The 22,772-nt window shown below is 37.8% G+C and overlaps 1 protein-coding gene across 7 annotated transcripts in view; it reads right to left on the bottom strand.

The window, feature by feature from the left end:
* The window catches only part of LOC132264293 (protein encore), a 38,104-nt gene extending 19,383 nt beyond the window's left edge, over positions 1 to 18,721 (bottom strand). For 5 of the 7 annotated variants that reach the window (XM_059764413.1, XM_059764421.1, XM_059764417.1 and 2 more), the window contains exons 1-2: positions 18,535 to 18,721; positions 13,914 to 14,279 (exon numbers count right to left, since the gene is read on the bottom strand). The gene's annotated coding sequence lies outside the window, so the exon portion shown is untranslated. Of the gene's footprint in view, positions 1 to 568; positions 2,573 to 13,913; positions 14,280 to 18,534 lie in introns of those variants that run through there. The other 2 variants (XM_059764416.1, XM_059764415.1) reach the window with 2 other exon arrangements.
* Between the last annotated feature and the right edge of the window lie 4,051 nt (positions 18,722 to 22,772).

The raw sequence follows: 22,772 nt of genomic DNA, 5'->3' as shown, positions 1-22,772 counted from the left end.
CCTATTTGGAATCCCATTTTTTTTGCTAACTCAAATCAAAAACACTACCAGGAGAGAATCTGCGAGCAATTTCAACTTTATGCAAATGATAGAATCACATTCTCATCTCCATATAACCATGTAGTAAATGCAATATCGTAACTTTCCTTTATGCTTGCTTTTAGTTTACTTTTAGGTAGCATTTTGGGTGTATATTTTGAGTTTCACTCTACCAACATTACGTCGATTTAACTTTATTCTCCCGTATATACAAGAGAGACCATCGTAAAGCTCACACGAAAACTCTCATTACTCAACACAATAATCCCCATATTCTCTGTCTCACCCTCGAAAGCGTTGAATATATTAAGTCGATTTTATGATTATTAACTCTACTGAAGATGACAATTTTACCGCTGAAGAAGGCAAGGCTTTTCCACGTACTAACTGTGAAATTTTCATATTTTCCTCCTATATTCTCTTCTCCGTCACGAGCGAAGAATAGAGATAGGAAAAACACTTTTTATTATGTTATGCTAGTGGTAAAAAGAGTCTCAATGATTCTAGAGAAAACAACATAAAAACTTACATTTCAGGCGATTTTTGTATACAAAGCGGAAGAATCGTAGATTGGTTATGTTATAATAAGATTAAATATTCTCTTATTATAATAGTCCTTTATAAGTTCTTAGAGTACGTATCTCTTTTTTTTTAAGTGTTATCATATATACGTAAGTCCTATAAATTCTAATTATTTCACATACTACAACTTTTCCAATTTCTCTCCCTTCTCACTCTATTCGCGCACCATCGTCACTCTCTCTCTCTCTTAGTGAGTCGTCAGGGAGAAAGAAGCAGGAAAAGAACTGGTTCACCTCCTTTTCACTACCAGCGAAATGATAAGTAAATAGAGGGTATCCGATTTTACACTTGAGTTCCTTTTCCACCTCTCGATTCTCGATCTCATAAACTTGAGAGGATTCCTCTGCCAGTGTCTTTTAATGCTTATTTATGCTTATGTGTTAAAAGAAGATTTATTAGAAAATTGGCAGTGGCGAACTATGTATATATTCACATATATATTATATCGTATTTATATTTTACATATATTCTCACATAAGATTTTATCAAAAACAAAATTTCACAAAGAGTATTATATTCGATTCGTTTTAGAGAAACTTTAATTCACTGTAGCTTAATTGAAATGATTTATTCATAGAATAGAAGTAATCACAACTTAATTGTATATTTTCCTCAAATATACTACTTGTAATCATGTCTCGTACAGTAATTCTCCCTCACTTGTCAGCAGCTTATCAATAAATAGCACTAATCACATACTTTCTATCACATATTTTTCTTAGACGTTATGCGTAATCCTCATTAGTATTTGTAAGGTTTTTAGTATAGGTAGTCTTTGAGTTTAAGATTATTTTCTCTTTATTATCAATATGACCTTAGTTGGTAAAATATTTAATGTAAATATATATAATCATCTTCATCTATTCTTTTTCTCTTTTTGCAATATAACAAGATTTAAAGCTATTTTAAAGTATATTCTTTTATTGTGATTATTTTTTTCCTTCTCAATTCACTCTTTTAAATTGTCCTTTCCCTCTTTCGCCTTTTGTAAAAGATAAATTCACCTTTTTTCCGTGTCCACACTTTAGAAATTGTCACTGATGGGCGCTTCTTCCGAAATTGCCATTGATTTGCGTTTTCAGTGTATAACTTGAGTTTTAAAAATAGACACTTTTTCGTCAACAGCAAGAATGAAATTCATTCAACACTTTACACAACAAGTTCTTCTGCTCTTTTCTCTGCTTCACTACCATTTTCATCATTTTTTTCATCCTTTCTTCGTCGTCACCAACCCACTACTTGGCAAAGCCCACTTACGCACACTGTTCTCTTTTTTTTCGAGAGAAATTAAGACAAAAAGAACTTTATGGAATTATTGAATTTTTATATGCCACATTTGTCAGACCATTAGAATTTCCAGGGTTCATCTGCTCACAATTATTCTCCCTTTTCACATTTATCGCAGTTTTACCGAATCAGTTCTCGCTTTAAATGTCGGAATATTCAAGCATTTTCGTGGGAAATCCACTCAAGGCGAATGCTCCATCTGCGGATGAGATCATTTCCCACTGTGATATTCATTTGAGAGCACTTTTCTTTTGTGTACTCTGCACAAATAGAAACACTGAGGGCTGAAAAAAGAGCACACACACACACACTGTGTCGCACAAGTATGGATTTTCTCACATTTGTGTGTCCTTCTCAGCAATACAAGGTAAATTTTACTTGACAACTTCAACTCTCACGCGCTACTTTTCCATCAAATGATATATTTCTCAAGATTTTCCGCTTCACCACGATTCCGCAATGATTGTATATAGTTTTCTCTTATATATATGTATAGTAGGAGATAAAGAAAAATGTTAATATCCCGTTGTATGATAACACACTAAGTTGCAAGATACTTCTCCTGTAGTGTGATGATGCCTTCACGAAGGCGCCAACCGAACTGGCTGGTCTCGAGCACACGACGAGGAAAATCTGATTTTCCTCTCCTTTCAGCCACACTGTATCTCCTTTGCTCGCCGTTTCTCCTCTATACCTTCTCACTTTAGAGCTCTGCCTGGCCGACTGTGCCAGGCACCCTGTCATCAGTCGAGAGGGGAATTTCTCTCTGACACACTTTGTGAAGAATCCCACAGTGTCGAGAATGAGCCAGATAGAATTTTTCCCCCGAAAGAGGATGAAATGCCCGTCACATCATACATCACAGAGTGAGACAGAGCATCAGCATTCGGAGATTTTCCCCCAATTTCCTGGCACACACCAGAGATGAGAACATACACGCACACCGTCACACAAATTATATCTCTAAAAGAGATGAACAAAAAGAACAGCATACAGAACAGGAGGAGAATCGGCACACGAAAATCCACTATGAACCACCGACCGAGCATGAATATTCACACCGACACACATTCACAAGCCAGAGCAGACGGAAAACCCAAATAATTTTCCCAATTCAATGCGAAAAGTCTACGAATTTTCATGTCAGCGAGTGAGAAAGAGAGAAATACCTCAATTTTTGGCCAACGCAAGCCACTCGGAGAATTTATGGAAACATTCTCCGATGCTGCAGTTGAATATTGACAGCACTAATTGTATTGAATCAAGATTTCAGAGGGCAAAAAAGCACAGAATACTTATATGCTTGTGCATATCTTGTCCTGACTAATTAAAGGATACAATTTCAACACTTTATAAGGGAACATTTGGAATAGAAAAAGAATGTAAATATCCTTTTGGGTCAACCGACCAATTTCCCCTTTGTTACCATCATTTATGGAAGAGTTTTCATCGCCAGAATTTGCCCTGTGACACAATCGAAAACTCCATTCACACAGTTTTCATGAATATTTCCACTTAATTTATCTGATCAGCATATCAATAAACTTCGTTTTCACAGAAGAGCATAAAGAGAAGAAAAAAAATCTATCAAATCTTCTACAATACACAGATATAATATCCTGAATGCCCAAGCGCAAATAATCCACCAACATCAGCGCACTTTCTTGGATAATAATTTGAACGGGTAGGAAAAAAAATCCATTGTTGCTGCCATGAATACACCACCTAAGAAGGGTTGGTTTTTTTTTCCTTCATTCACTGCCACACACCATCTCACATGTCTTGCATTGAATCCTCCTTTTCCTCATCATCGGCCAACCATTTCACATTCCTTTTATCATCCTCGCGAAAGACGCAAAACTCCTAACAATGTAGAATATAAAAATAACAGTTATAATAAAGCGATTGAAGAAAAAAAGTCCCCTTTTCCGTGTCGTGTGATGTTCAAATCGTAAAAACACGAATGTCCTGTACATTTGTGTAAATTTCCACATAAAGTGGCCATTCTCGTTTTTAATGTTATTACATCCATACTGTGGAATATCATTGTTACGTGCTCTCTATTCATTTACACTTACACTCCAACTAGCGCATTTACCTAGGCTCCTTCCCCTCTTTTTCCACATACAATGCTTATCCGTTTGGAATGCATATCACTCTCCTGACCAAATGCACTAATTAAAGCAGCAGAAAAGTAATTTTTACAATTTGCTGCTTACTCATTATTATTTGATTATTGCATTCCTCATACGAAACTCTTGCCGTCATCTCGAAAAATCTTGCACAATGATGAAATAGAATAAATGAGGCACTTAAAGCTCAAACACAGAATTCTCTTGCAACACGAAAGTTTGACGAGGAAAAAAACAAGGGAAAAACAATAAAAGGTCACACAATCAAATAAATACTCTAGTTTAGCAATATTGGAGCCAAATTTAGATCCTTCTCTATACATACAAACATAATATCGCTCACTGTGTGTATCTTTGTTGAAAAAGCAAGCAAGCATTGGCAAGAGAGAGAAATTAGAGTTTGAGGTTTGAGGAAAAAGGAAAACATCTCAAAGTATTAAAATTTATCTTCATGGGAAGAGAAAGAAGCACATATACACATTTAACACACAATGCCAACAATATAAATCACATCAGATTGAGAACGATTAGGTTTAACGCATGCGTTTTCCCTTTTAAATTCTCTCTGTCAGGCCAGAAAATCACAACGCACACAAACTCACGACAGCCCGTGTCAAATCAACACAGGCACATTTCCACTTTTCCTCCGTACGCGATGTTGGAAAATCCGCACACAAATGATTTTCTGCATTCAACCCAAATTTATAAATGGAAATAATTAAGGCCAACACTCTTTTCCAGCTAGATTGAGAAAACAAAAAAGAAGAAACTCTAATCTGAACTGTAATTAAACACATTCATTCGCTTGCATAAAGTTTTCGGAATAAATATTAAAATTGATAATTAGAATTCTATTCTATCCGTTTCAGTCTCTCACCTAAAACATCCAGAGACATCTGTCTCTGGATTGAGAGCCTTATATAAATTCTATGTATGTAGATATTGAGAGCAGAATGTGGGCCACCAGGACTCCACAAAATCAATAACTGCAGCACCGAAGTGGGAATATTCGAAAAGCCAGGCAAAATGGCACGAAGACTGGCAACAGCGTCACACTTTCCCTCCATTTTTCCCAAACACACACTCTCCCTTGACACTCATGTGCCACCACGCAATCGCGGGAGCGATATTGGCAGAGGAAACTGGGAAAATACATATAAATTGGAAGCAACGCAGAAAATCTGGACCACGGACGAGTGGAGGGGTGCACACACAGAGCGTCGTGTGTCCAGAAAAATCCTCCTCTCTCGCGCGGCATCCATTTTCAGCAGGCGGAAATATGGAAAATGTAGGGTGCTCTCAAAAATTCTCACATGCAAGCCTCGGGATTTCTGCAGAATACACAATAACAAGTGAAGGAAGTGAGGCAGCCCCCTTCCACTAGGATACATGCGCCAAGAAAACATCCCTAAAGTGAGAGCGAGAGAGAATTCCTCGTGCCCAAAAACCGTCTCTCCCAGTGAAGCATTCCAACACCACGGCCAGCATCCATCTCCCAGTGTCCTGTTTTTCATCTCCGACAGAGAAAAGAGGCAATACCCAAAAGTTGGTGCAAGGAAGACAACCTGAGAACGATATGGCGATGTGCAGCGCAACCAGTTAGAGAAATTTGAGAACATATACACCCATGAGTTTCGGAAGAAGATGTCTTGGGTTGGAAAGAGAGGAAAATTCTTTGCCAAGTAGTCCTGGAACCCCATGCAATATATACCTTCTTTGTCACCCTCATCGCTTCAGATACTTTGTTTGGAGCTGTGGAAGCACAATTTTGAGTATTTAGGTCAAGTGAATACAATCGCACTTCGATTTTTGCCAACTTCTCTCACTCTCTCATCTCAACCCCTTCTCGCAATTTTTCACCATCGCTCATTCACTCAATATGTCAATGTTTCGCTTGTTCTGCCACTCACTCCAATTCGTCATTTATATAAGTACACATGGATAATATATATGTAGCTAAATCCATTGCGCAATCAATATGCATCACAGTATGAAATGATAATGATTCCATCAGAATTAAGAGCTTAAATGCAACAGCATCAAGGTAATGGACTGGAAGACAGGTGCTCATTGAATTGAATATGACATTATTTTAAAGATCAAACCTTGGATGTGACACAGTGAAATGTCCTTAATTTCATCAAGTCTCGCTATTAGTGCTGCCCATATTTGTTGAGTGTTTTGACGCCACCATTATATGCTTTTAACACTTATGTTTGTCATTGATAAGATTTATCGGGAAAATAATCTTATCCTGATTCTAATATGAACAGTGACATAATTGACGCTTTTTCCAGCTTGGCTAGTTAGAAAAAGGACAAGCATTGTATTATCAAATCTCACTACATGATAGTCTCACTCCCTTAAAACCACATAAAGTGTTCATATACACATTTTGAGCCATACATAAACAGCATAAACTCAAGAGCAGCAGAAACACCAACTACAGAGCTCATTAGTCGTATGAATAATCAAAATTTGCATTTTAACGTGGTTCAAAAAGAAAGGAGTGAGAGAAAATGCATTTTATGAGCACAAGTCACGAATTTTCATTGTGCATAGAGAAAATATCCCAGAAAATGCGTTCAAATTGAACATTTCCATAAAATAACATGATATATAATATTAAAAACTTTTTTCCACACAGAAAACTAAATGAAGGAAAAGATTATGTGTACCATTTAGCACTTCAACCCTCCAATGAATGGAAGGTTAAAGGGTAAAGAATTTCGATTTTTCTCTTCTATTTTTAAAGCAACCCTCAATGTGATATTTAAACACGACAAAGTACAAAAAAAATGTTGTTGCTTAAGAGATTTCCACAGCAAAAAATCGATAAATGTTCATGTGTACACATTAATACACTTTTATGCAAATTTTTATTTCCCTTTGTTGAGAACTCGTGCTTAAGCCATCAATGCTTGACCTTTAAATTATTATATTGCCAATTTCCTTATTTTTAGCCAAGGGAAGGAGCCTATAAAAAGTGCAATTTCACAAAAGGCTGTATACAAACGCTCTTAAAATAGACATTTCACCATCTCTACCACGAGCATAAAAGTTCAAATGGAATGGAGGCGCCTGGTACAACTTCTTTTGCCTTTCATCTCTCTCTCCTTAAAAAATCCCATAAAATGCCTCAACTCACCACTCTGTATTTACATTATAATTTGCCATTGAGAATTTCCCGCTTGTAAATATCTAAGCTATATACCGACAGTTGTTCCTCACCATCTCAATTGGCATCTCATCATAGACCGAAAAATTTCGTTTAGAAGAAGAAAAAAAAAGAACACCACAGAGAACAAAATTGTTCGGATGATAGTCTCAGGCATTCAGCATCAGTGGCCAATTGTAAAATTTTCATTTCGAAAGCCACCGGCAGCCTCTTCATCGCTAACCCGCAATCCTGGCACGAAAGCACGCCAATTCAACAATGATGCCTCTGCCTTTTCGTGGCGTATTTTTGGCGTCATTAATTACCATTGGCAACAATTTGCCCCACAGTCTCTCACTATACGCCAAATATTCTGTTTAGACTTACAGTGTATGCACAAAGTCGGAAAATTCTTCCCACCACCAGCAAAAGAAAGAAGCATCTTGTCTTCTCCACAAACAACGCCAACACATATTCGTCTCATATCACAACTATATAGTTTACCAGGAACTCAATTACAACATACAATCAATATGCTAGACGCTTTCAAGCCCACATTACGCAATGACGCCGGAAAAATCACACAGGAATTCAAATAGACAAAATTAGCTAATGAATGCTATGTATAATACATATATTTACTGTAATGCAGGGAAAACGACACAAAAAAAAGTATGAAATTCGATCATTGAAACCTTGTAGTATGAAATTACCATTTTCCACATACCTGATAAGTGTAAATTAAACAATTTGATAAGACAAACATTTCTTATATTTCGTGCAAACAAACTCGTTGCCTCAGGTGGAATCATTGTGTCACTTATCTAAACAAAGCTCAATCATTGGAGCTTGAAACCTCTTCTGAAATGTACTTCAATCGATGGCATAGCAACATCTTCTAAATCAATTTAAGCCAAAAACCAAAATTTATCATTGTAATGAAATTAGGACAAAAACTATTTGATTTAAATTTATAATCTTCTCTCAACTTTACCACAATCCCAATTATTTTAGTCCATAACTCGCTATGAGTAGATTAAAGTGTCAGAAAATGGCAAAAATGAGAGATCTTTTCATGACCTTTTCAAAGACCATGAATTATCTCTCTCTTTCTCCCTCTCTCGCTATGATAGTCCAGAATTTACTGCACAGGAACAGGCGAAGGGAACTCAACCAGCGACGGTAGACATGAGAACGAGTATCTAATAAATTTTCTGTACATTTATATGTCTCAACACAGTTAGTATTGTATGTAGCAGGAGAAATAAATGTATCCTTATATATGCAATTTGTTTGTTTGCCTTTTATTCCTCACTACCACGGCTCCCTGAATGGCGACCAATTTCAAGAGCACACAAATCGACCCCGCACGCTACCAATTTTTGCCTGGCAGGAGGCTCACACACAGAGGAGCTCGGCAAGGTTGAGAAATGAAGAAATTTCCCGGAAATCAAACAAAAGGAAAATTCTACTACAATCCACACGATTATTGCTCTCCCTTCGCCACACTAGTTGGAAAATAATATTAAGTATTAAACAGATTCATGCGACAGTTGATGTATCATGGTAATTATGTCCTAAACCATGTACAAGGTTTACCAACTCATACTCCTCTTCAGCATCCCAAACTGCGATGCACAACTTCGTATACAATTGCCCAGGGAACATGTCAGTGGCGCTGGGCACAGAAAGCAAACGAAACTGGGTCAGCATTCATTGTTGTATGTTCTATGCAAGTTGTAATACCACAGAAAATTTATATCCACAGGGCTTTTCATTCTTTTTGCAATTACGAGAAAAACATTTGAAATATTTTCAAACAAATTCCATAGTAAATATGTACAGTTTCCCTGTAAACTTTATCAATGGAAGAAGACTAAGCAGAATTGAGAATATTATTTCGAGAAAATACGTACAAATTCTCAGAACATCCCTATATTGTTATATCCTCCTCGCAGTACTCAAATGTGCATAGTGCGAATTTTTTAAAATATCAATTTACCACCAACTCCCTTCATATTTCTGAAACTGACAGATTTTCTTCATGGAAAAGTGCACCATTCACATATCACACAAGGAAAAAATATCCTAGAATTGAGAATTCAAATAAATTTGAATATACTTCACAATAATTGTCGTAATTTTCCTTCTCTTCTCTCGCTCTATTAAATTTCTACCAGGAGACTCTCAATGTGTGAACCTGTGCCGAATTTCACTAACAAACCCTTTCATAAGTAATGAATGTTTAAAATATTAACAAGTTTCACTTTGTGCCCACGTAAAATTAAATTAATGGAAATCACTATAAAACTTGTAGCATAATATCATATCATGTGAGACATTTATAATTAAAATTGTTTCTCCGAGTTCGCTGTAATTAATATATATACCTACATATGTATGTAAATAATGTGCTTTTCACAATACTCTTGGGCAAACAGTGTGAGTTACATTGCACGAATTTATTGGAGAAAATCGTCAGTAGTTGGAATTGTCACGCAAAATTTACATGAATTAACGATTTAGAATAAACCGTCACACATTAAAAAATATACATAGTTAACTGTTCACTTCACAGTATTCCGAAGACATAAATTAATTCGTACAGGAAAGGAGCATAACTGAGATCAATTTCACTTTTCTCATCTGACAGAGCTAACAAGAAGCTGAGAGATAATTTTCAATGGATTTATTTAATCATATCACATCAGCTAATATTATTCATTCATATATTCATTGAAAATATAATTTTGTATGCATCTCACATGATATTCTCCAGAATATCCATACATTATTCTTTTTATGAATATTTCATTACTTATTTCTGAGGATATATCTCTTTATCCACAATCAAGCTAATCGTTTCGGTATTAATCACTAGATTTTACGTGCACATGAACATCAAGCACCTCTGCTTATATGCCTTCACATTGGACGAAAAATGTCAAGGCTTCATTCCAACCCTACGGTGTTTTTGATGGAAATCCGCAGAGAATTGTCTTTAGCACTTGCTCATTTTCATTTTCAGCAAGGGACACGCCATAAGCTGATAGCATATTGTCATGAAAGTACTTGCTAACAATTACTGACAGTTTCTCTCACTCATAAATTAAGAGTTTTTCAAAGTTATAATCTCACGAAGTGTAATGAAAAATCTCATGTGAGTTTATCCACAATTTCGCTCTAGGAAATATATGAATAAATGTTGCAGAGAAAATTGTCGAGAGAGAATATTATGTAGAATGAGTCGCAATATGCAGTTCCGGTGAAATTTACTGTGAAATGAAAACTCCTCTTGTATTGCAAGAAAAGTTCATTTTCACCCTTTTTCCCGCTGGGCTCCGAAATTGTGAGAAAATTATTTCACTGTTCATGATTCGCGAACCTTAGCTTTTCATATGTGAAAAGTTTATTTTAAACAAATTTCAGAGATTTCACAAGATAATTCTACATGGGAAAATCCAAATAGAAAATCATACACAAGTTCGTACTTTTGTTTACACATGCTCACAAATTGCATGAAAATTCACAATGCATTTCCTTTCAGCGTAATTTCCATCATTAGCATATATTAATTACCATTATAAACAGACAAATTTGGTTCAATTTTTTTATTCCTCTCTTTGCATTCCCATCGTAAAACAGAATATTTGTTGGTTTTGATTCGTTTTGGTCATTTGCTCAAATAGAAACTATTTTGTAAGTATAGTTGTCAATTAAAATACAAATCAATATGCTAAAAATGTCCAATGACACATTTACATAATGGGAAAACTTTATTTGTTCGCAAGTGAATAATTTTATACCCAATTAAGAGCAATTTAAATTTGATTTGCAATCATAAATTATGTCACTGAAATATACAGAAGTCGCTTTATTTTATATATCGTAAAATATTTCTGGAATTCCTGAAATACTACTTGACACACATAAGTATTATGTACTTAATGTAAGTGACCCAAATACACTTTTCATATCATTTTGTGCATTTTTTATTATTCCCTAAAAGACTCTCAAAATAGCGGCAAAAAACACTATAATTTTAAAAATTGATGGATAATTTAAAATGCATTTATATTTAAAGTTTCCACGACAAATCCTATTAAACTTTCAAAAAAAATCATTATTAATTATTAAACATATTTTGAGAATATATGCAAATATCAATATTTATCATCTATTATGCATGTCTCTACAAAAAAAAGTTGACTTTTGCAGCTCACAACCTTGACTGTTACACCAAAGAATTACAAATTCAATTAGGGTAACTTTAAAGCTTTCCGAGCCACACACGCAAACTTTGAAATGTCAGGAATTGAGCATCTATATTTCTAACGTCTCAACAAATACGTTCGTAAATTTATATGGATGAGCGCCGAACGCTTATCGGATTCAGCCACGAGAACTTCATATGATTATTGATTTTTTTTCGACGAGAAAATTTCCTAAAATTATTCCACCCTTAAGCGTCAATATATACATTTGTAGTTTACTTTATTCTCAATTTAGTGTTGCTTCTGTCGATATTGACCAATTACTTGTGCATATCTCTAGAAATCTCTCACGATAACTCGAAGCTTTTCACCCTTTGATATAGAGATAAAATCACAATTAATTCAATTTTTTCACCATATTTACTTTACGCTTTGAATAAATATTTATCCGCTTGATACATATGTAATAATAATGTGAGAGCATATAATAAAAGGACACAAAAACACCCCCTGAAAGCTATCGATTGTGGGAATTCCCAAATAAGTCCGTAAATCAATTTATCAATTATTTCCAACATTACATAAATTGGAATATCCGACGATAAATGTGTCTCACCCACTCACTCTCGCGTGGTAGATATTCACCCGGAAATGAGCTGATGAGTGCCATGGACGATGAAATAAAATTATAATCATTTCATTGGAAATATCCTCCAACATGGCCGCAATCTCCAGCGAACAAGAATAATGCTTAAAAATGCAATTTATCTGTGGAAAGGGGCAACACAACAATAAATCATGTCAATTATCCCCCATTTGCCATTTGCACATCCCCCCACAGCCCAGGATCCACACTACAGCGGGTATTTATGGTGGAAAACACACGCGAAAATTTATAATTTTTCCATATTACACCCCGAATGAGGTGGAAGAAAGGAGAAAAGCGATAACATATAGCATATTCTCGATCAGGGTTGTTCCTTAATGTGGCAAGAAATATTTCTCATTTTTCTTACATTGAAAAATCTTCAATGCATAATAACAATAGGTAATTTTATTACTTAAATTATACCGTGAAATCATTCAAAACTTTTTCAATATCAACTGATAAAATTCCAAATCAATTTGCTTAATTTCCTACAGAAATCTTCAATACATTCAACAAAACATTCTGAGTCCTCACTTCAGTGCAATATAAAGTTTTATTTTATTACTTGTGAGCATTCCAAGATACTATTGAATTTGCCACTCAGACAAAAACTTGCCCAAGGTTCTTTCACTATTGACAAAACTTGTAAAAACCCCAACAGCAAAATATAATAAGCATCGAAGGAAGTAAAAACATGTTCGACCCACAATATCCTTACATATAGGGAAAAATTGGACATATTTATGGGCCTTTAATCAAAAATAAATTATTGATTATCACATACTTCCCTGGGTTGTTTTGCCGAAATACAACAACGTGATATTACACTAAATATGTAGATTATTTCAAAATTCTGCATTAATTACACACAACCGAACCATGAACAACTTTACCAAAGCTGACAATCCATATTATTTCCTCACTGAAATTTACACATAAATACTTTAGCACTGATTTTAATGATTTTGCAGATGGTGCACACAAAATATGCGAAATCCATACTCGCATTCATACTTGGCTGTAGCATTTGATAACAGGGCCAGTCAAAATGAACATTCACTGTGTGTCTCCGTGTGAACAAACCACGAGAAAATCAATAGAATTAAATAGACCACAGGATTGCAGCCTCTCTCATTCACTCACCCTCTCGCTCTCACCCTCTCTCTCTGCGCCTCTCACTCGCACTCACCTACATACACACAATGGTCCACACCAGGATCGAGCTTTTAGCCAGTTATGCAGTACACGGAGAGTCTGAGTGAAATGAGCCAGAGAGACAATGCCAATGGGGGAAACCAATAAATGCGATATGTCAGATTGGATAGCATTAATAGTGCATTTATATTCCACAAATGACAGTTGAAATTGCTGAATTTCCAACGCAACATACATATTTTGCATATGATTATATCAGTACACAACCCAACAAGCGAATGCATCACAAAAGGATTCTACACAATCCAAAATAAGCCAACACCAACTAAAATGCATCCTTTTGCAATTTGCACCATCTAATGTTCACTTTCAAATACATGAAATCAGCTCCCATTCAACAAAGGTCATACAAATATCCCCCTAATTAAATTAAACAGCGATTTAATAAGCAATCCTGCAAATTTACCCCACTAACAATTCAGGATATTCCATTGCACTCAACTAGCTTGTTTTAGTTGTGAAATGAAGTTTCAAAATTTTCCAAATTCCCATCTGTGACCATCATTTTTTCCAACAGAGTCCCAACTTTATATACAACACGAGAGGAGAATATAATGTCTTCCATATAATCATCTCGATGAGAACCATTCCCAAGAAAATGAAACATAGTTCAAGAGAAAATGAGAAAAATTTCATACCTTTCTTCTGTAGCACCTTTTTGCGTTTTCTTGTGTAAATTGGCGAAATGTTGACTCTCAGACGTGAGGAAAAAGATGGCAAATTCGATTGGTTGTGTCACTTTCAACTTTTCCACAAGGCGATTCCATCAACTTTTTAATATCCTTCACTTCGCCGTTTCCACACCACTCTCTCTCTCTCTCTATGTCTCTATTTCGGAGCGATCCTTAATTACTTGGGGACCAGCAGAGTCCGTCACAGCCAGCTCCAATAAAAAAGCACGCGCCCTCGTCTCCGCGGTCGCCACTCCTCATCAAATGCGTCACAAAGTCATGAACGTTGAAATTGCTTTCGTGTATCGATCTTCAAAGCCAATATAACACCCTCTGAAAAGATATTGAAGAAAATTCCTCATGTAAACTTGACCTCGATGTAAGCATAAAAGGGGCGAAAACCCATAGATTTTTCCTCTTTAGCATAAATAGACACACTATATGCTTGTGTGTGTTAGTAGTTTCACTGCCACAATATTAATCACATTTTCTTTCCCTCCTCATTCTCTGGGAATTTGTCCTGAAGCCTTTGTCTCCTCTAGATAAACCACATCATTTCTCTACATATTGTGATTAATTACTTAGATTGGGTGTGCAAGAAGGACTTCTTACTCCAATTCATCTGTGTAATGTTGAGAAAACAACCTCAGAATCCACAATGAAGCATGAAGACAATATTCGGGGAGACGTGAAAGAGAGACAAAAACAATTAGAGGACTTTAGTAGTGGAAAATTGATGGAAAAATTGTCACATTCAATTTAAAAAACTATTTAAAATCCCATCTTTTCACACTCTATTGACTCATGACCTAAACATGATAAAGAGGTTTTGTCACCCAATGTCAATGTTCTTATGCAATGCAATTTTCTTTGACGCGAAAGGACAGCAGAGAAAGCAAGTTTCCATCGAAAACATTTTACAAACAAGCTCCCATACATATCTTCTCTTCTTCGGCAAAATGCTACCCCCCCAACTCCCGATGTGACGACAAATAGCTTCACAGATCTTTTCACATATTATGCGCCATTTTTGTGTCATCATCCAATTTGAAAAACGAACGGGAATTTGGCACAAATGATCAGAAAAGTTTAGCAGAAAAATTCAATTGCCAGTAGCAACAAAATCAAGAGGGTGAAACGAAAAGTACAAGAGACTCTGTGTGGTAAATTGACGAGAAATGCATTCTGTTGAGGAGTTGCACATGTTCTTGCTGACTTGCACTTATCACAAATATTCTTCAGCGATATGATGACAAGACATTTTGCATCACTAGATAAATCAAAGCAAATAGTCTTTTGTATTCCATCTTCCAGCTCAACATTTCCAATTCTAATGAAGCTTCTTAGTGAGATTATGTTGAAGCAAGATGCAGACTTTAGCTGATTTTATTTGTGGATTTTTCACAAAGTCTTCTCAACTACACACAGCAAAAACATATGCAACATCCTGATACAGTGCAAAAGAATATAAAATATATACTGAACACGTCTTACCCTCGATAAAATATAAAACTTTTCATGTAAACAACGTTCACTGTGTGGACATAACCCCATAAATCGTCAGCAAACATCTTACATAAAGCAATACCTCTCCTTTCTTTTCCTTCTGTCTAGAGAAGATAATACGTAAGTACCATATTCTATGTAGAAACTATTTCCATGCATTTTCCAGACACTCTTCATGCCCTCACTTCAATATTTCCTCCATCGGTACTTACTGTTTTCTTTGAAAAGAAATCAAGCAGAGAGGGTAAGAATATCCCTTAAACAATATTTGCGTCAGCCATAGAAATTCAAATAATCCTATTTATTGTAACTACACTCTCATCAGCACTATTCCTCCTTCTTGTTAGATGAAACAATACCATAATACAATTCTTACGAGGATCATTTGGACATTCCTGAACATCCCCGTACTTTAACCTCAGTGCAAAAGCAATTTTAGAGGTCATCCACATTGTGTACCTTCGTCACATACGTGATGGCTGAGGAAACTTTTTCAATTCGTGAACTCACAAACTCCCCACACTTCTTTGCCACTTTTACCCTCAATAACTCTTCACGAGAGGCGATGACAAAGGGACAAAAGAGAAGAGTCATAATGAAAATATATCAATAGATTACGTTATGGTGATGATGATGACTATAATAACGATGAAAACTTACTTAGAGTCTGTCTTCAATTTCACTTACACATTTCATCCCCCAGAAGACTTGCAAAATACTGCACTTTAAGGAAACAAAGAATTTGCAGTGCAGTGGATACAAGTGAAGTGGAGAATACACCAACAAACAAACTCAATAATGTGGAATTGCTTTTTATCTCGAAAAGTACCAAACATTTCTTCTCCTTTCATTCACACACACACACACGCGGAATGCTAAAGAGATGAAAAGCTTCTGCATACAATCAGAAACATCAAAAACGTGACTAGAGTTTTATGGAAATCTATTCTAAACACTCATTCAGACACTTAAATTTAATTTTAGTCAATTGAGTTGCAAATATATTCCACAAACTACTCCATTCAACATTTTCACCCCGATTAAATAGTTTAAAATGTAATTTAAAAATAGTAATCTTCTGGAATCTGTAATTCAAATTTACACAATTTGACACACTAAGAACTTATGCATGATAGTATTATACCCAATCAAAGAAATATAAGTGTTATTTCCTCGCAGAACTTTCCTAATGAATTTTTCTTGTTACCAGACAATTGTACAAAATTTGTCATCTGGCGCAATATAAAAATAAAGTCCCGAATAACATGCTAGAAGCAATTTGGACACGTCACAATCTATTTCTGTTGGATTCCCAACGTCACCTATTAACGCGAAAGATGTTGAACAGTGCCAGGAATCCGCGTCAGGCACACACTTTCTGCCAATAATCCCCCCGCCCGCCCGTCCGCCCGCCTCACCGCGACAAACTCTTTCCTCCGCAATCGCGCGAAATTTCACTCTTATCGAATATATAAATAATTGCGTCAAGAAGCGTCGCTCCAGCAAATTGAGAAGCCGTCAACGTCATAAAATGCGAATGAAATCAAACAAGCAGCTGATGGATCTTTCATCCTCATCTTAGCACACCAATTGTTCATATATTTACATATTGTAATTTATCGCCGAGGAAGCCCGTATATGTGTACATCACAAATCCCCCAGAGAGTGTTCTCTCCGCATCTACAAACAATTATCGGCACAATGTGGCCCCAAGTGGGAATTTAGCGCACTTGAACAAATTGAAAATTGACTTTTCCAGACTATTTTTCACGCATACTCGCTTATATATATTTACCATTTCGGACATTTTCTGAATAACTTTTCTTTTTACAATATTATTTCCTTTCCTATGGGACAAAACACGTGCAAAGAAAGCCCAGCACAGAAACTAAGGCTGTCCCAAAGAAATTTCTCTATGCGTTCATTTTCGAAGGCACAGAAACTTTCAAGAGAAATTCTAATCAAACTGTCAAGTCAGGATTTTTCGTTTATGCAGAGCGGACAAAAGTTATGAAAATGTCACAGAATCATGTTTATTTGCTTTAATTTCTTTCTTGATAAGAAATTCATGCTTTCGAAGCAATTCGGATTCAGAGCCAAACTCTTCATAAATTTCTGTGCATTTCTAATCTGATTCAAATGAATTCTATGCACAAAAATTTACAATAAATGCTTTTATCGCACACTAGGAAAGAAATGTTTTCAATCACTAAGAGTTTGAAATTCAATTATCATTTCAGCATGAAAAATGAGATTTCTTGAAGTAAAAAAAAAGTATGAACAACTTCAAATCTGCTCCTAATTTTCCAATTCAGTGTTCATTGATTTTTCCCTGACTCTTCTCAATAACACAATTTCCACCGTGATGAGTGTGATTCATAGGTATGGAATTTTCCCAGTGATTCTTGCTGAAGGAGTGATTAATTGGCCTAGATTTGTATCCACTGCGGAATGTGGCATGAATATTTGACATGGAGCCGGGCTTTCCCCAGGAGAGCATCCCAATTTCTCAGTGATTTCTAAACAGGTGAGAAAGGTCCTCTGCAGATGGCTCGTTCTCGCAGAGTCGTAAGCCCAGAGGGACGCACACAAATGCAATTTTTTCACGAGCTCGTCGTCATAAATTAGGCAGGGAACCCTCTCTATCTGCTGTCCTTCTTTCGCCTAGGCGAGAATCTACCTGAGCGAGTTGTGAGCCCCTGCGAGGCCTGCGAGCACACCAAGCGTCGCTCGCAGAGCATGATATTTTGCAGCCTTCCAGACTGGCTGGCCTAGAAAATGGAGCAAATGTGCGCCTCATTCCCAATGTGGTGCGCTACAAGCAATCCTCAGACTGCAAAGCTCTGAGCAGCCCCTAGATAAGGCAACCGTCAAACAGACCGAGCAAAGAGTCGCAAACAAAACAGTTGAGAAGCGCCGCAACCAAAATGAGCCCCTTTGCAGACAAAGTGAGCTCGTGAGAGGCGATTTTTGGGGTTTTTCGGGAGCTGTGAAACAGTCTTGAGGGGCACCCGCGGCGCCGCGCGCCCTCGGTGGTGACTTTCGCGAAAATGTCACTCCCCCCGCCCTCGGGCTAATTTACCTGAAAAGGGTCCTAGAGGACGTTGATAAGGCTGCTTCCTGCTGCAACACAGAGCTGAGTCAATGCTGCACCACTTGGAGCACTCTTCAATGCGATATTAACTGTATTTATTGCGAAAAATACGGAAAAATCAACACTTTTTCCCGAGAGACACCATTCTCACGAATCCACCACACAACAGAGAGAGGACTATGGTGAGTTATGGCGAAGGTGGTGAGAGTGGCGCTGTCACGGCGTGGTCGGTATGGCAGCGCCGCACACATTTTTATGGCAAACCATTTAAACTTCAAAGCACACGCGCCGTGTGCTTTTTCATTATACACAAATTTTGCAAAATATGAATTTCAAACATGTGCGACGCAGAGAGCAGCTATTGCCCCGCTCAAGGACAAGATATACTGTGTCTCTTTCTCCTACACTAGACGGTAAGTACATTAGCATTGTAGCTGCCAATGTCATGAGCATTATATTCGAATGAGCAGACGTAACGGATTTTTTGCCTGTGAACTTTTTGCCAACGCTTCTCAGGTGAGAAGTCGCGGTTTCGCCGTCTACTGACTTCGTCCTCTATTTTGTCTGCAACTTTTATTAACAAACCATCACTAATTAATCGCCACTGGCCGCAGAACACCGACTCTGTGTCACTGAATTGTGATGAATCATGAGAATTGCTCTCGGATCATCTTCAGACTCAATTGCGGCGTCGCCCAGAAAATCTGCAGAGGTGTGATAACCTTGAGACACGATTATTAGCGTGACATCATCGACTAGACTCTGACTCGAGAGGGAGAGCGTCCCCGATAGTACATATGCAATGAGAGAAACCATTCATGTAAATAAATTTGTGTTGACTGATCGTATTGGTCGTTACCCGACCTATGTTACACATTATTGCTCGCTTTTTCGACATGTGATTACACTCTGACAATTTCCGGTGAGACACTATTATAATATGCCGCGATAAATGACGCGTAGAATATCGTTTGGAGTGAAGAATGTGAAGAAATTAGTCATACTGAAAAGGTGATCTCAAAGTCTTTTCCAGCTGAACTGAAGGGTTTCGTTTTATGCCATAAGAAATTTACTGAATATTACCTTGATATGTAGAACATTGCAATGCTTCGGCACAGGGATTCCCGCTTTCTTTGGTGAATCCTAAAAGGGTTAAAAATGAGCTTTGGTTTTGTAGTAACGGCTATTCTCTGTTATAGCAAATGTTGATTTTGAACTGCAGTTGCATTCCATGCTTGAAAACAACATTTGGAATCCAGCGAACGGAAAATTTGGAAGATCGCGTCCTTCCTCAAGCTTTGGACGCTTTGATACACCTCAGCAAATGATTCGCAAACACAGAGTCAAGCTCAGCGGAGAGAAGAAAAAAAACTTGAGAAACAACTAAAGAGACATTCTCGGAATAGTTGGCGAAGGACGGGAGTAAATGAGAAGTATCGCTGATCCTCCTTTTCTCCCACGAAAATAGCTCAAGATTAGCTTTGGGTGGGGAGAAGAATTTGCCGTTTTGCTGAGAGATTTTCTCAAAGATATTTTATAATTTCTGCTATGGATGTCTTTGTTATTCTCCAAACACTCGTCAGCCACTTGGTAAATTAGCATCGCACACGATTTGTATTCGCTGCCATGGACAAATTGTGAGCACACACTAAGCAAAAGCCTCACTAAACTTGCTGGACTTCTTGCAACGGTCAAGGCTAATAATATTTCATTTCTTTCCTCTTTTTCCGTTCATCATAGTTCTCGTGTGTGCATTTGTTCTGGGCAAAAACCCGTTCCTCGTCTGACTTTGGCTTATTTTTAATTGTTCCTCGCAGCTTTGCGCCTTTCATCGGCTCTCCAACCATTTTTGCGCGTGCGGGAGCATCGCAATGATGGGCCACATTTCTTGCACACTGCTTGCCAGTCATAAAAAGGTCCATTTTTAGCCCATATATTTCAACAACCCAATTCGCATCTCTTCGACTTGTGGGCCAAAAGAGAGGCGCGACAGCATTTTGTACGGCAATTTTTCCATCTTCGCGGATATTTCTTCGCCGGTTTCTCGCAGATCACATGCATACGCGATCGCGTCGCCAATTTCCACAAGAGTGTGATCGTAGAAGATCGACACTAAAAAAACCAGTCTTTCAAATAACTTGGGCTGTGGGCACTGAATTATGGCTCTTATTTTCATCTGGCGTCTGTGTGCAAATCACAGTTATTGTGGCCAATCCAGTAATTAGATCTGCAAAAAATTTGTATTCAATCCTGCAAAGCAATTAGTCGAATTGGCTGGAGTGGAGCGACAGAACTGCAATGTTCAATAAATGATTTACAGACAATTGAGAGAGATTTCATGCTGAAGTTTAGAACCTCAATCGGAACAGTATGTGAGCACTTGAATCCCATCCACAGCGATCACGGTAAGCTTACGAGTGCATGATATGTGGGCTTTTTCTGCTTCATCGTCTCTTTCTTGGGTGTTTAATTTCTGAAGTCGCGGAGAGAGAAGAGGCGCACAGAAAGGCCAAAAAATAAGACTCTTGACAAAAACGAAGATCCGTGGAGAAAACGACAAGCATGAGTGTTGGTAACGGAAATAACTTTGTGGTCCTTTGTGTATCCATTTCGGTTTTATATGGAATTTTTTCGTGTATGATTCCTCCCGTCACTTCTGTGGAAATTCCACACGTATTTTCTCTCGCCCATCCTCGCTGTGATCGCGTGGCGATCGCAATTTCCGGACCACGCAGGGCCATGGGCATGAGGGCCAATGTTGGGAAATGCCTGGAAATGTTCGGCCGCCGAGAAATCATGATTAAATCGTGCCACTGGTGGTTTTGCCAAGTGGTCAGAAAAACAGGTATTTCGTTACTCGGGGGACATTATACTAAATATATGTTAAAGTATTCATTTGCTCTCTAATGTGATCTTTTTCCTCCGGACAGATCAGGCGTGCATGTGTGCGTGCGTGTGTGTGTCTTTCCTGACTTTTAATTAAATACACTTTCCATATACAAAATATCATCAAAACGCTTTTGGCCACGATGAGGCACTGGTGGATAGGCAGTGAAAAAAAGTCGACGATGAGACAACACACCATATCTCTTCCAACATTGCGATCGTGTGGTGTTGTCTCTATGTTGATCATCGTGATAATCTCTTTGGTGTGTGTTTTTCAGAGACTGGCGTCCAAAAAAAAGAGCTTAACCAGTCTCTTTTGGACGGGGCAACACAAGAGTGCGCGCCATCGTCTCAAAAATACAAAATGTGTAAAATAATAAAAAGAGTGTGTGGCGTTTTTTCTCTCTCTTATATTTTTCAATGTGTTACGGATTGAAAGTTGGGAACACACCAAAATTTTTATATATAGAAGTCGGTGAGGAGCAAGAAAAATTTTTATATGTTTGCATCGCTGTTCGCGCCCGCGGTTTATCCGAAATTGTCAAGGTCGTCGATTTTCAATAAGACCAGAATCAAAAAATGCAAAAATTCACTCCGTCTCAAGTTGCTGGTGGATGCAGTCGTGTCTCGATCACCGCTTTTTCTCCGCACTTTTTGCTCTTGAATCTCGATTTCTCATTACCAGCGCCTCTGTGCTCTCTGGGAATTTATATAGTGTCGTGTGTGTCGTGTGCTACATTTCAATTGTGCCCTCCCGCGCGCGTGTGACATCGCGGCAATTGTCGAACAAATGATCCTCGCTGGTGATCATGCATCTCAGGACTCCGAGGCGCACTCCATGAGTCTTTCTCCGCCTCTGTCTCTGCCTGCCATCTTCTTGTGCCTCTTTCTCCTCATTCACACTGTCGCACTCTTGCAGTTCGGGAAAGTTGAGCCTCAGTGGCGTGTGATACTTTTAGTCGTTGGAAATTCGCGCGTGAATTCACACAAGCAGTCGATGTGGTGCTGATGAAAGTGTCGCGTGGCAGCAGGAGCCGCTCTGCTGGTGGCCACAATATCAGGAAAAATCTAGCCTCTCCTAGGCTTTGTCTGTGCGCACCTCACTCAGTCAGACATAGCCTGAAAGAGGTTAGGTGGTACTTGATCATTCAACAGAGATCGCCGCATTCTTCCCAGAGAGCGCCCGCGACATGTGTGCGAATGTGTGGACACTGAGTGCCATTTATTGCGGAGTCAGTGACAAAAAAGTACGTTAAATATTTGATTACCGCGATCATGATCGTGGGTGTGGACCAAGACACGATCGCCGTATAATCATCTCGCCGATCGCTGCAGGGAGC

Source organism: Phlebotomus argentipes, unplaced genomic scaffold (assembly GCF_947086385.1).
Source record: "Phlebotomus argentipes unplaced genomic scaffold, Phlebotomus argentipes genome assembly contig_32, whole genome shotgun sequence".
In the NCBI taxonomy this organism is placed as follows: domain Eukaryota; kingdom Metazoa; phylum Arthropoda; class Insecta; order Diptera; family Psychodidae; genus Phlebotomus; species Phlebotomus argentipes.
This window is presented reverse-complemented; position numbering and strand designations above follow the sequence as displayed.